The 14,332-nt window shown below is 58.1% G+C and overlaps 1 protein-coding gene across 1 annotated transcript in view; it reads right to left on the bottom strand.

Moving 5' to 3' along the window:
* tekt1 (tektin 1) overlaps positions 1–14,332 on the bottom strand; it is a 95,736-nt gene that overhangs the window by 44,079 nt on the left and 37,325 nt on the right. The window lies entirely within an intron of this gene.

Consider the following 14,332-nt stretch of genomic DNA (forward strand, 5'->3'; position numbering starts at 1 on the left):
CGAACAGCACGTCTTTCGGGACTTGTGGGAGGAAACGGGAGCGCCCGGAGGAAACCCACGCAGACACGGGGAGACTCCGCACAGACAGTGGCCCAAGCCGGGAATCGAACCTGGGACCTCGGCGCCATGAGGCAGCAGTGCTAACCACTGTGCTACCGTGCTGCCCCTTGAAGGAGTGTCTTAAAGGAGGAGAGGGAGGTGGAGGGGGTTAGGGAGGGAATTCCAGAGCTTAGCACCCAGGCAGCTGAAGGCAAGGCCATCAATGGTGGAATGATGGAAATCTGGGACACTCGAGTGGTGAATGAGGGGAGCGCAGAGATCCAGGAGGGTTGTGACATTACAGAGATAGGAAGGAATGAGGCCATGGAGGGATTTGTAAACAGGATGAGAATTTCTAAACCAATGTAGTGCTGGAGAGGGAGCCAGTGTAGATGAGAGTGTGCAGGCCGATGGGTGAAGTCAAAAGGGTTTTGAGGAGGTGGCTAGTTGTGTAGATGAGGGCAGTGCAGTTGATGTAAACTACATGGACTTCAGTAAGGCTCTTGCCAAGGTGCCACATGTCAGACTGACTGATCAAAAAGGTGGGATCCAGGGCAAATTGGTTCCAGAATTGGCTTAGTGACAGGGGGCAGAGGGTGATGGTCGAAAGCTGTTTATGTGACTGGAAGCCTGTGCCCGGTGGTGTTCCACAGGGATCGGTGCTGGGTCCCCTGCCGTGTGTACTGCACATTAATCATCTGGACATGAATGTGGGAGTTTGCAGTTCACAGATGACACGACAATTTGTGGTGTGGTAAATAGCGAGGAGGAAAGCGTTAGGTTACAGGACGATATAGACCGGGGGGGGGGGGGGGGCAGAGGGGCAGAGCAGTGGTGCATTTTGGGAGGACTAACAAGACAAGGGAATACACAATGACCGATAGGATGCTAGGCAGTACAGGGGACCAGAGGGACCTTGGAGGGCAGGTCTAAAGATCCTTGAAGGCAGCAGGACAGGTAGATAAGTTGGTTAACAAGGCATATAGGATACATGCCTTTATTAATATCAGGACATTTGGAAAGTCAAAACGCTATCCATTAGCCAGCAGGGTTTTAGGAGGGAAAATCATGTTTGACTAATTTGCTAGAGTTCTTCAAAGATGTAACAAGCAAAGTGGATAATGGGGATGCTGTAGATGTAGTATATCTGGACTTCCGGAAGGCGTTTGATAAGGTGCCGTACAAAAGGTTGATTCACAAGGTGAGATCACATGGGATTTGGGGTAATTTATTAGTCTGGATAGAAGACTGGCTGAGGGACAGGAGACAGAGAGTGGGGATAAATGGGTCTTTTTCTCGATGCAAGGTGTAACTAGTCGGCTGCCACAGGGTTCGGTCCTTGGACTCCAGCTATTTACAATCGATATTAATGACTTGGATTCTGGGATGGAAAGTTCTGCAGCCAAATTCGCAGATGACACTAAAATAGGTGGGACAGTAAGTTGCAATGAGGAAATAAGAACCTTACAAATGGATATAGATAGGTTCGGAGAGTGGGCCAAAATTGTGGCAGATGGAGTTTAACGTGGATAAGTGTGAGGTCATGCATTATGGCCAGAAAAATGGGAAGGCAACTGATTATCTAACTGGGGAGAGGTTTCGAAGCAGAGGGATCTGGGTGTCCTAGTGCATGAGTCACAGCAAACGTGCACGCAGGTACAGCAGATAATAAGGAAAGTGAATGGAATGTTGGCATTTATAGCAAAAGGAATTGAGTATAAAGGTGAGGAAGTGTTGTTGCTACTGTACAAGGCATTGGTGAGACTACACCTGGAGTATTGTACACTTTTTGGTCCCCTTATTTGAGGAAAGATGTAGTGGCATTGGCGGCAGTTCAGAGGAGGTTCACTAGGTAGATTCCAGAGAGACGAGGGGTTTGTCGTATGAAGAGAGATTGAACAGTTTAGGCCGATACTGTCTAGAGTTTAGAAGGATAAGGGGAGATCTAATTGAGGTATACAAGATGATAAACGGTCTGGATAAAGTAGACAGGGAGCGGATGTTTCCTCTTGTGGGACATTCTAAAATGAGAGATCATAGTCTGAGGATAGGAGGTAGTAAATTTAAAACCGAGTTGAGGAGAAACTACTTCTCCCAAAAGGTTGTGAATCTGTGGAATTCGCCACCCCAGAGTGCGGTGGATGCTGGGACAGTGAGTAAATTTAAGGAGGAGTTAGACAGATTTTTAATTGGTAATGGGTTGAAGGGTTATGGAGAACGGGCAGGACGGTGGAGTTGAGGCCAGGATGGGATCAGCCACGATCACATTGAACAGCGGAGCAGGTTTGAGAGGCTAAATTGCCGTCTCCTGTTTCTAGTTCACTTATTCTAAGAAAAAACTATGCTTTTTTTTAAATTTAGAGTACCCAATTCATTTATTCCAATGAAGGGGCAATTTAGCGTGGCCAATCCACCTACCCTGCACATCTTTGGGTTGTGGGGACGAAACCCACGCAGACACGGAGAGGATGTGCAAACTCCACACGGACAGTGACCCAGGGCCGGGATCGAACCAGGGACCTCGCCGTGAGGCAGCAGTGCTAACCACTGCGCCACTGTGCTGCCCCAGAAAAAACTGTTCTGGTTGACTTCACCATCCAGTTTTTGGTCTGTAGCTCTACAGGTAACAGCACTTCAAGCACAAACCTGGTGTTCTTGATCAAAAAGGGGATTTCTTGATTAATATGAAGATCAGGGGTTATGGGGAAAAGGCAGGAGAATGGGGATGAGGCACATATCAGCCATGATCAAATGGGCCAAATAGCCTAATCCTGCTCCTGTATCTTACGAATTTCTGAAAGTATTATCTGAGACATGGAATGTAAGAGCATGGAGGTTACGTTGGAGCTGTATAAAACCCTGGTGAGGCCACAGCAAGAGAACTGTGTGAAGCTCTGGTCGCCACTGTTGTGTATTCATAGGGCCCGATTCTACTAACCCATCGCACCCCAAATCGGGCTTTGCGTTGGGCGCCACGCCGATCGCCCATCACCAGACGCGTGGCGCCCAATGTGATCTGGATCACGGCCTCATTGGGTAAGATCCAGATAATTATATTTAACTCAGTCAATTAAATATACGCAGCTATCTTGACACCGCATTCACCTGGGAGTCACCAGCTGCACGGGGAAGGCCGCAGCCGGACGCTGCTAACTACTGAGATCACTCGTGAAGGCCACTCGGGGTCTCGGAGGCCGTTGGAGCCCCCCCCCCCCACAGGTGGATAGGGCAAGACCCTGGCATTCCCCCCCCCCACAGGTGGATAGGGCAAGACCCTGGCATTCCCCCCCCCCCGGTACCTTGGTAGTGCCAACTGGGCACACTGGCAGTGCCAATCTGTGGGTGAAAGAGGGGTATGAAGGGACCTCATAAAGGTTAGGGGGGGTGAAGGGGGGGGTCCTGAAAATGGGGGCGGGGGGGGCTGAAAGAGGTGTCGGGGCCTGAAAAGGGGGGCCTTTACTACCTAATAGTGGGGTGTCCTCACTTGGGGGTGGGGGGGGGGCCGTGTGGGCAATGCGGAGGGTGGCATTTCCCATGGGTGGGGGTGGGGGGAACCCTGAAGCTCACTTAAAGATCAGGGCACCCTTTCAAAATGGTGCCCAATCCCCGAGGACCCACCCTCGCTGGTGAGTGAAATTGACAAGGGGCGGGAACACCCGAGACAGGACCGGTCTGTTACAACATACACTCCCGAGACAGCACCGGTCTGTTACAACATACACTCCCGAGACAGGACCGGTCTGCGACACCGTACACTCCCGAGACAGCACCGGTCTGTTACACCGTACACACCCGAGACAGCACCGGTCTGTTACACCGTACACACCCGAGACAGGACCGGTCTGTTACACCGTACACACCCGAGACAGGACCGGTCTGTTACACCGTACACACCCGAGACAGGACCGGTCTGCTACACCGTACACACCCGAGACAGGACCGGTCTGTTACACCGTACACACCCGAGACAGGACCGGTCTCCACACCGTACACACCCGAGACAGGACCGGTCTGCTACACCGTACACACCGAGACAGGACCGGTCTCCACACCGTACACACCCGAGACAGGACCGGTCTGCGACACCGTACACACCCGAGACAGGACCGGTCTCCTACACCGTACACACCCGAGACAGGACCGGTCTGCGACACCGTACACACCCGAGACAGGACCGGTCTGTTACACCGTACACACCCGAGACAGGACCGGTCTGTTACACCGTACACACCCGGGACAGGACCGGTCTCCACACCGTACACACCCGAGACAGGACCGGTCTGCGACACCGTACACACCCGAGACAGGACCGGTCTGTTACACCGTACACACCCGAGACAGGACCGGTCTGCGACACCGTACACTCCCGAGACAGGACCGGTCTATTACACTGTACACACCCGAGACAGGACCGGTCTGTTACACCGTACAGACCCGAGACAGGACCGGTCTCCACACCGTACACACCCGAGACAGGACCGGTCTGTTACAACATACACACCCGAGACAGGACCGGTCTCCACACCGTACACACCCGAGACAGGACCGGTCTGCTACACCGTACACACCCGAGACAGGACCGGTCTGCTACATCGTACACACCCGAGACAGGACCGGTCTGTTACACCGTACACACCCGAGACAGGACCGGTCTGTTACACCGTACACACCCGAGACAGGACCGGTCTGTTACACCGTACACACCCGAGACAGGACCGGTCTGCTACATCGTACACACCCGAGACAGGACCGGTCTCCACACCGTACACTCCCGAGACAGCACCGGTCTGTTACACCGTCCAGACCCGAGACAGGACCGGTCGCCCACACCGTACACACCCGAGACAGGACCGGTCTCCACACCATACACACCCGACACAGGACCGGTCGCCCACACCGTACACACCCGAGACAGGCCGGTCTGTTACACCGTACACACCCGAGACAGGACCGGTCTGTTACACCGTACACACCCGAGACAGGACCGGTCTGCTACACCGTACACACCCGAGACAGGACCGGTCTGCTACACCGTACACACCCGAGACAGGACCGGTCTGCTACACCGTACAGACCCGAGACAGGACCGGTCTGCTACACCGTACACACCCGAGACAGGACCGGTCTCCACACCGTACACACCCGAGACAGGACCGGTCTGTTACACCGTACACACCCGAGACAGGACGGGTCTGTTACACCGTACACACCCGAGACAGGACCGGCCTGCTACACCGTACACACCCGAGACAGGACCGGTCTCCACACCGTACACACCCGAGACAGGACCGGTCTGTTACACCGTACACACCCGGGACAGGACCGGTCTGCTACACCGTACACACCCGAGACAGGACCGGTCTGCTACACCGTACACACCCGAGACAGGACCGGTCTCCACACCGTACACACCCGAGACAGGACCGGTCTGTTACACCGTACACACCCGAGACAGGACCGGTCTCCACACCGTACACACCTGAGACAGGACCGGTCTGTTACACCGTACACACTCGAGACAGGACCGGTCTCCACACCGTACACACCCGAGACAGGACCGGCCTGCTACACCGTACACACCCGAGACAGGACCGGTCTCCACACCGTACACACCTGAGACAGGACCGGTCTGTTACACCGTACACACCCGACACAGGACCGGTCTCCTACACCGTACACACCCGACACAGAACCGGTCTCCACACCGTACACACCCGAGACAGGACCGGTCTCCACACCGTACACACCCGAGACAGGACCGGTCTGCTACACCGTACACACCCGAGACAGGACCGGTCTGTTACACCGTACACACCCGAGACAGGACCGGTCTGTTACACCGTACACACCCGAGACAGGACCGGTCTGTTACACCGTACAAACACGAGACAGGACCGGTCTTCTACACCGTATAGACCCGAGACAGGACCGGTCTGTTACACCGTACACACCCGAGACAGGACCGGTCTGCTACACCGTACACACCCGACACAGGACCGGTCTCCTACACCGTACACACCCGAGACAGGACCGGTCTGTTACACCGTACACACCCGAGACAGGACCGGTCTGTTACACCGTACACACCCAAGACAGGACCGGTCTCCACACCGTACACACCCGAGACAGGACCGGTCTGTTACACCGTACACACCCGAGACAGGACCGGTCTGTTACACCGTACACACCCGAGACAGGACCGGTCTGTTACACCGTACAAACACGAGACAGGACCGGTCTGCTACACCGTATAGACCCGAGACAGGACCGGTCTGCTACACCGTACACACCCGACACAGGACCGGTCTCCTACACCGTACACACCCGAGACAGGACCGGTCTGTTACAACATACACTCCCGAGACAGGACCGGTCTGCGACACCGTACACTCCCGAGACAGCACCGGTCTGTTACACCGTACACACCCGAGACAGGACCGGTCTGCGACACCGTACACTCCCGAGACAGCACCGGTCTGTTACACCGTACACTCCCGAGACAGGACCGGTCTCCACACCGTACACACCCGAGACAGGACCGGTCTGTTACACCGTACACACCCGAGACAGGACCGGTCTGTTACACCGTACACACCCGAGACAGGACCGGTCTGCTACACCGTACACACCCGAGACAGGACCGGTCTGTTACAACATACACACCCGAGACAGGACCGGTCTATTACACCGTACACTCCCGAGACAGGACCGGTCTGTTACACCGTACACACCCGAGACAGGACCGGTCTGTTACACTGTACACACCCGAGACAGGACCGGTCTGTTACACCGTACAGACCCGAGACAGGACCGGTCTCCTACACCGTACAGACCCGAGACAGGACCGGTCGCCCACACCGTACACACCCGAGACAGGACCGGTCTCCACACCGTACACACCTGAGACAGGACCGGTCTGTTACACCGTACACACCCGAGACAGGACCGGTCTCCCACACCGTACACACCCGAGACAGGACCGGTCTGCTACACCGTACAGACCCGAGACAGGACCGGTCTCCTACACCGTACACACCCGAGACAGGACCGGTCTGTTACACCGTACACACCCGAGACAGGACCGGTCTGCTACACCGTACACACCCGAGACAGGACCGGTCTGTTACACCGTACACACCCGAGACAGGACCGGTCGCCCACACCGTACACACCCGAGACAGGACCGGTCTCCACACCGTACACACCTGAGACAGGACCGGTCTGTTACACCGTACACACCCGAGACAGGACCGGTCTGTTACACCTTACACACCCGAGACAGGACCGGTCTCCCACACCGTACACACCCGAGACAGGACCGGTCTGCTACACCGTACAGACCCGAGACAGGACCGGTCTCCTACACCGTACACACCCGAGACAGGACCGGTCTGTTACACCGTACACACCCGAGACAGGACCGGTCTGCTACACCGTACACACCCGAGACAGGACCGGTCTGTTACACCGTACACACCCGAGACAGGACCGGTCTGTTACACCGTACACACCCGAGACAGGACCGGTCTGCTACACCGTACACACACGAGACACGACCGATCTGCTACACCCTACACACCCGAGACAGGACCGGTCTGTTACACCGTACACACCCGAGACAGGACCGGTCTCCTACACCGTACACACCCGAGACAGGACCGGTCTCCTACACCGTACACACCCGAGACAGGACCGGTCTGTTACACCGTACACACCTGAGACAGGACCGGTCTGCTACACCGTATAGACCCGAGTCAGGACCGGTCTGCTACACCGTACACACCCGACACAGGACCGGTCTCCTACACCGTACACACCTGAGACAGGACCGGTCTGTTACACCGTACACACACGAGACAGGACCGGTCTGTTACACCGTACACACCCGAGACAGGACCGGTCTGCTACACCGTACAGACCCGAGACAGGGCCGGTCTGCTACACCGTACAGACCCGAGACAGGACCGGTCTGTTACACTGTACACACCCGAGACAGGACCGGTCTGTTACACCGTACACACCCGAGACAGGACCGGTCTCCTACACCGTACACACCTGAGACAGGACCGGTCTGTTACACCGTACACACACGAGACAGGACCGGTCTCCCACACCGTACAAACCCGAGACAGGATCGGTCTCCACACCGTACACACCCGAGACAGGACCGGTCTGTTACACCGTACACACCCGAGACAGGACCGGTCTCCTACACCGTACACACCCGAGACAGGACCGGTCTGTTACACCGTACACACACACGAGACAGGACCGGTCTGCTACACCGTACACACCCGAGACAGGACCGCTCTCCACACCGTACACACCCGAGACAGGACCGGTCTCCACACCGTACACACACGAGACAGGACCGGTCTGCTACACCGTACACACCCGAGACAGGACCGGTCTCCACACCGTACACACCCGAGACAGGACCGGTCTCCACACCGTACACATCTGAGACAGGACCGGACTGTTACACCGTACACACCCGAGACAGGACCGGTCTGTTACACCCTACACACCCGAGACAGGACCGGTCTGTTACACCGTACACACCCGACACAGGACCGGTCTGTTACACCGTACAGACCCGAGACAGGACCGGTCTCCTACACCGTACACATCTGAGACAGGACCGGTCTGTTACACCGTACACACCCGAGACAGGACCGGTCTGCTACACCGTACACACACGAGACAGGACCGGTCTCCCACACCGTACAGACCCGAGACAGGACCGGTCTGTTACACCCTACACACCCGAGACAGGACCGGTCTGTTACACCGTACACACCCGAGACAGGACCGGTCTCCACACCGTACACACCCGAGACAGGACCGCTCTCCACACCGTACACACCCGAGACAGGACCGGTCTGTTACACCATACACACCCGAGACAGGACCGCTCTCCACACCGTACACACCCGAGACAGGACCGGTCTGTTACACCGTACACACCCGAGACAGGACCGGTCTCCTACACCGTACACACCCGAGACAGGACCGGTCTGCTACACCGTACACACCCGAGACAGGACCGGTCTGCTACACCGTACACACCCGAGACAGGACCGGTCTCCTACACCGTACACACCTGAGACAGGACCGGTCTGTTACACCGTACACACACGAGACAGGACCGGTCTGTTACACCGTACACACCCGAGACAGGACCGGTCTCCACACCGTACACACCCGAGACAGGACCGGTCTCCTACACCGGACACACCCGAGACAGGACCGGTCTCCACACCGTACACACCCGAGACAGGACCGGTCTGTTACACCGTACACACCCGAGACAGGACCGGTCTGTTACACCATACACAACCGAGACAGGACCGGTCTGTTACACCGTACACACCCGAGACAGGACCGGTCTGCTACACCGTACACACCCGAGACAGGACCGGTCTCCCACACCGTACACACCCGAGACAGGGCCAGTCAGTTACACTGTACACACCCGAGACAGGACCGGTCTCCTACACCGTACACACCTGAGACAGGACCGGTCTGCTACACCGTACACACCCGAGACAGGACCGGTCTCCTACACCGTACACACCTGAGACAGGACCGGTCTGCTACACCGTACACACCCGAGACAGGACCGGTCTGTTACACCGTACACACCCGAGACAGGACCGGTCTGTTACACCGTACACACCCGCGACAGGACCGGTCTGCTACACCGTACACACCCGCGACAGGACTGGTCGCCCACACTGTACACACCCGTGACAGGACCGATCTGTTACACCGTACACACCCGCGACAGGACCGGTCTGTTACACCATACACACCCGAGACAGGACCGGTCTGGCACACCGTACAGACCCGAGACAGGACCGGTCTGTTACACCGTACACACCCGAGACAGGACCGGTCTGGTACACCGTACACACCCGAGACAGGACCGGTCTGTTACACCGTACACACCCGAGACAGGACCGGTCTGGTACACCGTACACACCCGAGACAGGACCGGTCTGTTGCACCGTACACACCCGCGACAGGACCGGTCTGTTACACCGTACACACCCGAGACAGGACCGGTCTGGTACACCGTACACACCCGAGACAGGACCGGTCGCCCACACTGTACACACCCGAGACAGGACCGGTCGCCCACACTGTACACACCCGAGACAGGACCGGTCTGTTACACCGTACACACCCGCGACAGGACCGGTCTGGTACACCGTACACACCCGAGACAGGACCGGTCTGTTACACCGTACACACCCGAGACAGGACCGGTCTGGTACACCGTACACACCCGAGACAGGACCGGTCGCCCACACTGTACACACCCGTGACAGGACCGATCTGTTACACCGTACACACCCGTGACAGGACCGATCTGTTACACCGTACACACCCGTGACAGGACCGGTCTCCTACACCGTACAGACCCGAGACAGGACCGGTCTGTTACACCGTACACACCCGAGACAGGACCGGTCTCCTACACCGTACACACCCGAGACAGGACCGGTCTGCTACACCGTACACACCCGAGACTGGACCGGTCTCCTACACCGTACACACCCGAGACAGGACCGGTCTCCTACACCGTACACACCCGAGACAGGGCCGGTCTGCTACACCGTACACACCCGAGACAGGACCGGTCTCCACACCATACACACCCGAGACAGGACCGGTCTGTTACACCGTACACACCCGAGGCAGGACCGGTCTGCTACACCGTACACACCCGAGACAGGACCGGTCTCCACACCGTACACAGCCGAGACAGGACCGGTCTACTACACCGTACACACGCGAGACAGGACCGGTCTGCGACACCGTACACACCCGAGACAGGACCCGTCTGTTACACCGTACACACCCGAGACAGGACCGGTCTGTTACACCGTAAACACCCGAGACAGGACCGGTCTGTTACACCGTACACACCCGAGACAGGACCGGTCTCCACACCGTACACACCCGAGACAGGACCGGTCTGTTACACCGTACACACCCGAGACAGGACCGGTCTGTTACACCGTACACACCCGAGACAGGACCGGTCTCCACACCGTACACACCCGAGACAGGACCGGTCTGTTACACCGTACACACCCGAGACAGGACCGGTCGCCAACACCGTACACACCCGAGACAGGACGGGTCTGTTACACCGTACACACCCGAGACAGGACCGGTCTGCGACACCGTACACACCCGACACAGGACCGGTCTGCTACACCGTACACACCCGAGACAGGACCGGTCTGCTACACCGTACACACCCGAGACAGGACCGGTCGCCCACACCGTACACACCCGAGACAGGACCGGTCTCCACACCGCACACACCCGAGACAGGACCGGTCTGTTACACCGTACACACCCGAGACAGGACCGGTCTGCTACACCGTACACACCCGAGACAGGACCGGTCGCCCACACCGTACACACCCGAGACAGGACCGGTCTCCACACCGTACACACCCGAGACAGGACCGGTCTCCACACCGTACACACCCGAGACAGGACCGGTCTGTTACACCGTACACACCCGAGACAGGACCGCTCTCCACACCGTACACACCCGAGACAGGACCGGTCTGTTACACCGTACACACCCGAGACAGGACCGGTCTGTTACACCGTACACACCCGAGACAGGACCGGTCTGTTACACCGTACACACCCGAGACAGGACCGGTCTCCACACCGTACACACCCGAGACAGGACCGGTCTCCACACCGTACACACCCGAGACAGGACCGGTCTCCACACCGTACACACCCGAGACAGGACCGGTCTGCGACACCGTACACAGCCGAGACAGGACCGGTCTGTTACACCGTACACACCCGAGACAGGACCGGTCTGCTACACCGTACACACCGGAGACAGGACCGGTCTGCTACACCGTACACACCCGGGACAGGACCGGTCTCCTACACCGTACACACCCGAGACAGGACCGGTCTGTTACACCGTACACACCCGAGACAGGACCGGTCTGTTACACCGTACACACCCGAGACAGGACCGGTCTCCACACCGTACACACCCGAGACAGGACCGGTCTCCACACCGTACACACCCGAGACAGGACCGGTCTGCTACACCGTACACACCCGAGACAGGACCGGTCTGCTACACCGTACACTCCCGAGACAGGACCGGTCTGCTACACCGTACACACCCGAGACAGGACCGGTCTGCTACACCGTACAGACCCGAGACAGGACCGGTCTGTTACACCGTACAGACCCGAGACAGGACCGGTCTGTTACACCGTACACACCCGAGACAGGACCGGTCGCCCTCACCGTACACACCCGAGACAGGACCGGTCTGCTACACCGTACACACCCGAGACAGGACCGGTCTGTTACACCGTACACACCCGAGACAGGACCGGTCGCCCACACCGTACACACCCGAGACAGGACCGGTCTCCACACCGTACACACCCGAGACAGGACCGGTCTGTTACACCGTACACACCCGAGACAGGACCGGTCTGCTACACCGTACACACCCGAGACAGGACCGGTCTCCACACCGTACACACCCGAGACAGGACCGGTCTGCTACACCGTACACACCCGAGACAGGACCGGTCTGCTACACCGTACAGACCCGAGACAGGACCGGTCTGTTACACCGTACACACCCGAGACAGGACCGGTCTCCACACCGTACACACCCGAGACAGGACCGGTCTCCACACCGTACACACCCGGGACAGGACCGGTCTGCTACACCGTACACACCCGAGACAGGACCGGTCTCCACACCGTACACACCCGAGACAGGACCGGTCTGCTACACCGTACACACCCGAGACAGGACCGGTCTCCACACCGTACACACCCGAGACAGGACCGGTCTGCTACACCGTACACACCCGAGACAGGACCGGTCTGTTACACCGTACACACCCGAGACAGGACCGGTCTCCACACCGTACACACCCGAGACAGGACCGGTCTGTTACACCGTACACACCCGAGACAGGACCGGTCTGCTACACCGTACACACCCGAGACAGGACCGGTCTGCTACACCGTACACACCCGAGACAGGACCGGTCTCCACACCGTACACACCCGAGACAGGACCGGTCTCCACACCGTACACACCCGAGACAGGACCGGTCTGTTACACCGTACACACCCGAGACAGGACCGGTCTGTTACACCGTACACACCCGAGACAGGACCGGTCTCCACACCGTACACACCCGAGACAGGACCGGTCTGTTACACCGTACACACCCGAGACAGGACCGGTCTGCTACACCGTACACACCCGAGACAGGACCGGTCTCCACACCGTACACACCCGAGACAGGACCGGTCTCCACACCGTACACACCGAGACAGGACCGGTCTGCTACACCGTACACACCCGAGACAGGACCGGTCTGTTACACAGTACACACCCGAGACAGGACCGGTCTCCACACCGTACACACCCGAGACAGGACCGGTCTCCACACCGTACACACCCGAGACAGGACCGGTCTCCACACCGTACACACCCGAGACAGGACCGGTCTGTTACACCGTACACACCCGAGACAGGACCGGTCTCCACACCGTACACACCCGGGACAGGACCGGTCTGCTACACCGTACACACCCGAGACAGGACCGGTCTGTTACACCGTACACACCCGAGACAGGACCGGTCTGTTACACCGTACACACCCGAGACAGGACCGGTCGCCCACACCGTACACACCCGAGACAGGACCGGTCTGCTACACCGTACACACCCGAGACAGAACCGGTCTGCTACACCGTACACACCCGAGACAGGACCGGTCTGCGACACCGTACACACCCGAGACAGGACCGGTCTCCACACCGTACACACCCGAGACAGGACCGGTCTCCACACCGTACACACCCGAGACAGGACCGGTCTGTTACACCGTACACACCCGAGACAGGACCGGTCTGTTACACCGTACACACCCGAGACAGGACCGGTCTGTTACACCGTACACACCCGAGACAGGACCGGTCTGTTACACCGTACACACCCGAGACAGGACCGGTCTCCACACCGTACACACCCGAGACAGGACCGGTCTGTTACACCGTACACACCCGAGACAGGACCGGTCTGCTACACCGTACACACCCGAGACAGGACCAGTCAGTTACACCGTACACACCCGAGACAGGACCGGTCTGTTACACCGTACACACCCGAGACAGGACCAGTCAGTTACACCGTACACACCCGAGACAGGACCAGTCAGTTACACCGTACACACCCGAGACAGGACCGGTCTGCTAC

This window comes from Scyliorhinus torazame, chromosome 12 (assembly GCF_047496885.1).
Source record: "Scyliorhinus torazame isolate Kashiwa2021f chromosome 12, sScyTor2.1, whole genome shotgun sequence".
In the NCBI taxonomy this organism is placed as follows: Eukaryota; Metazoa; Chordata; class Chondrichthyes; order Carcharhiniformes; family Scyliorhinidae; genus Scyliorhinus; species Scyliorhinus torazame.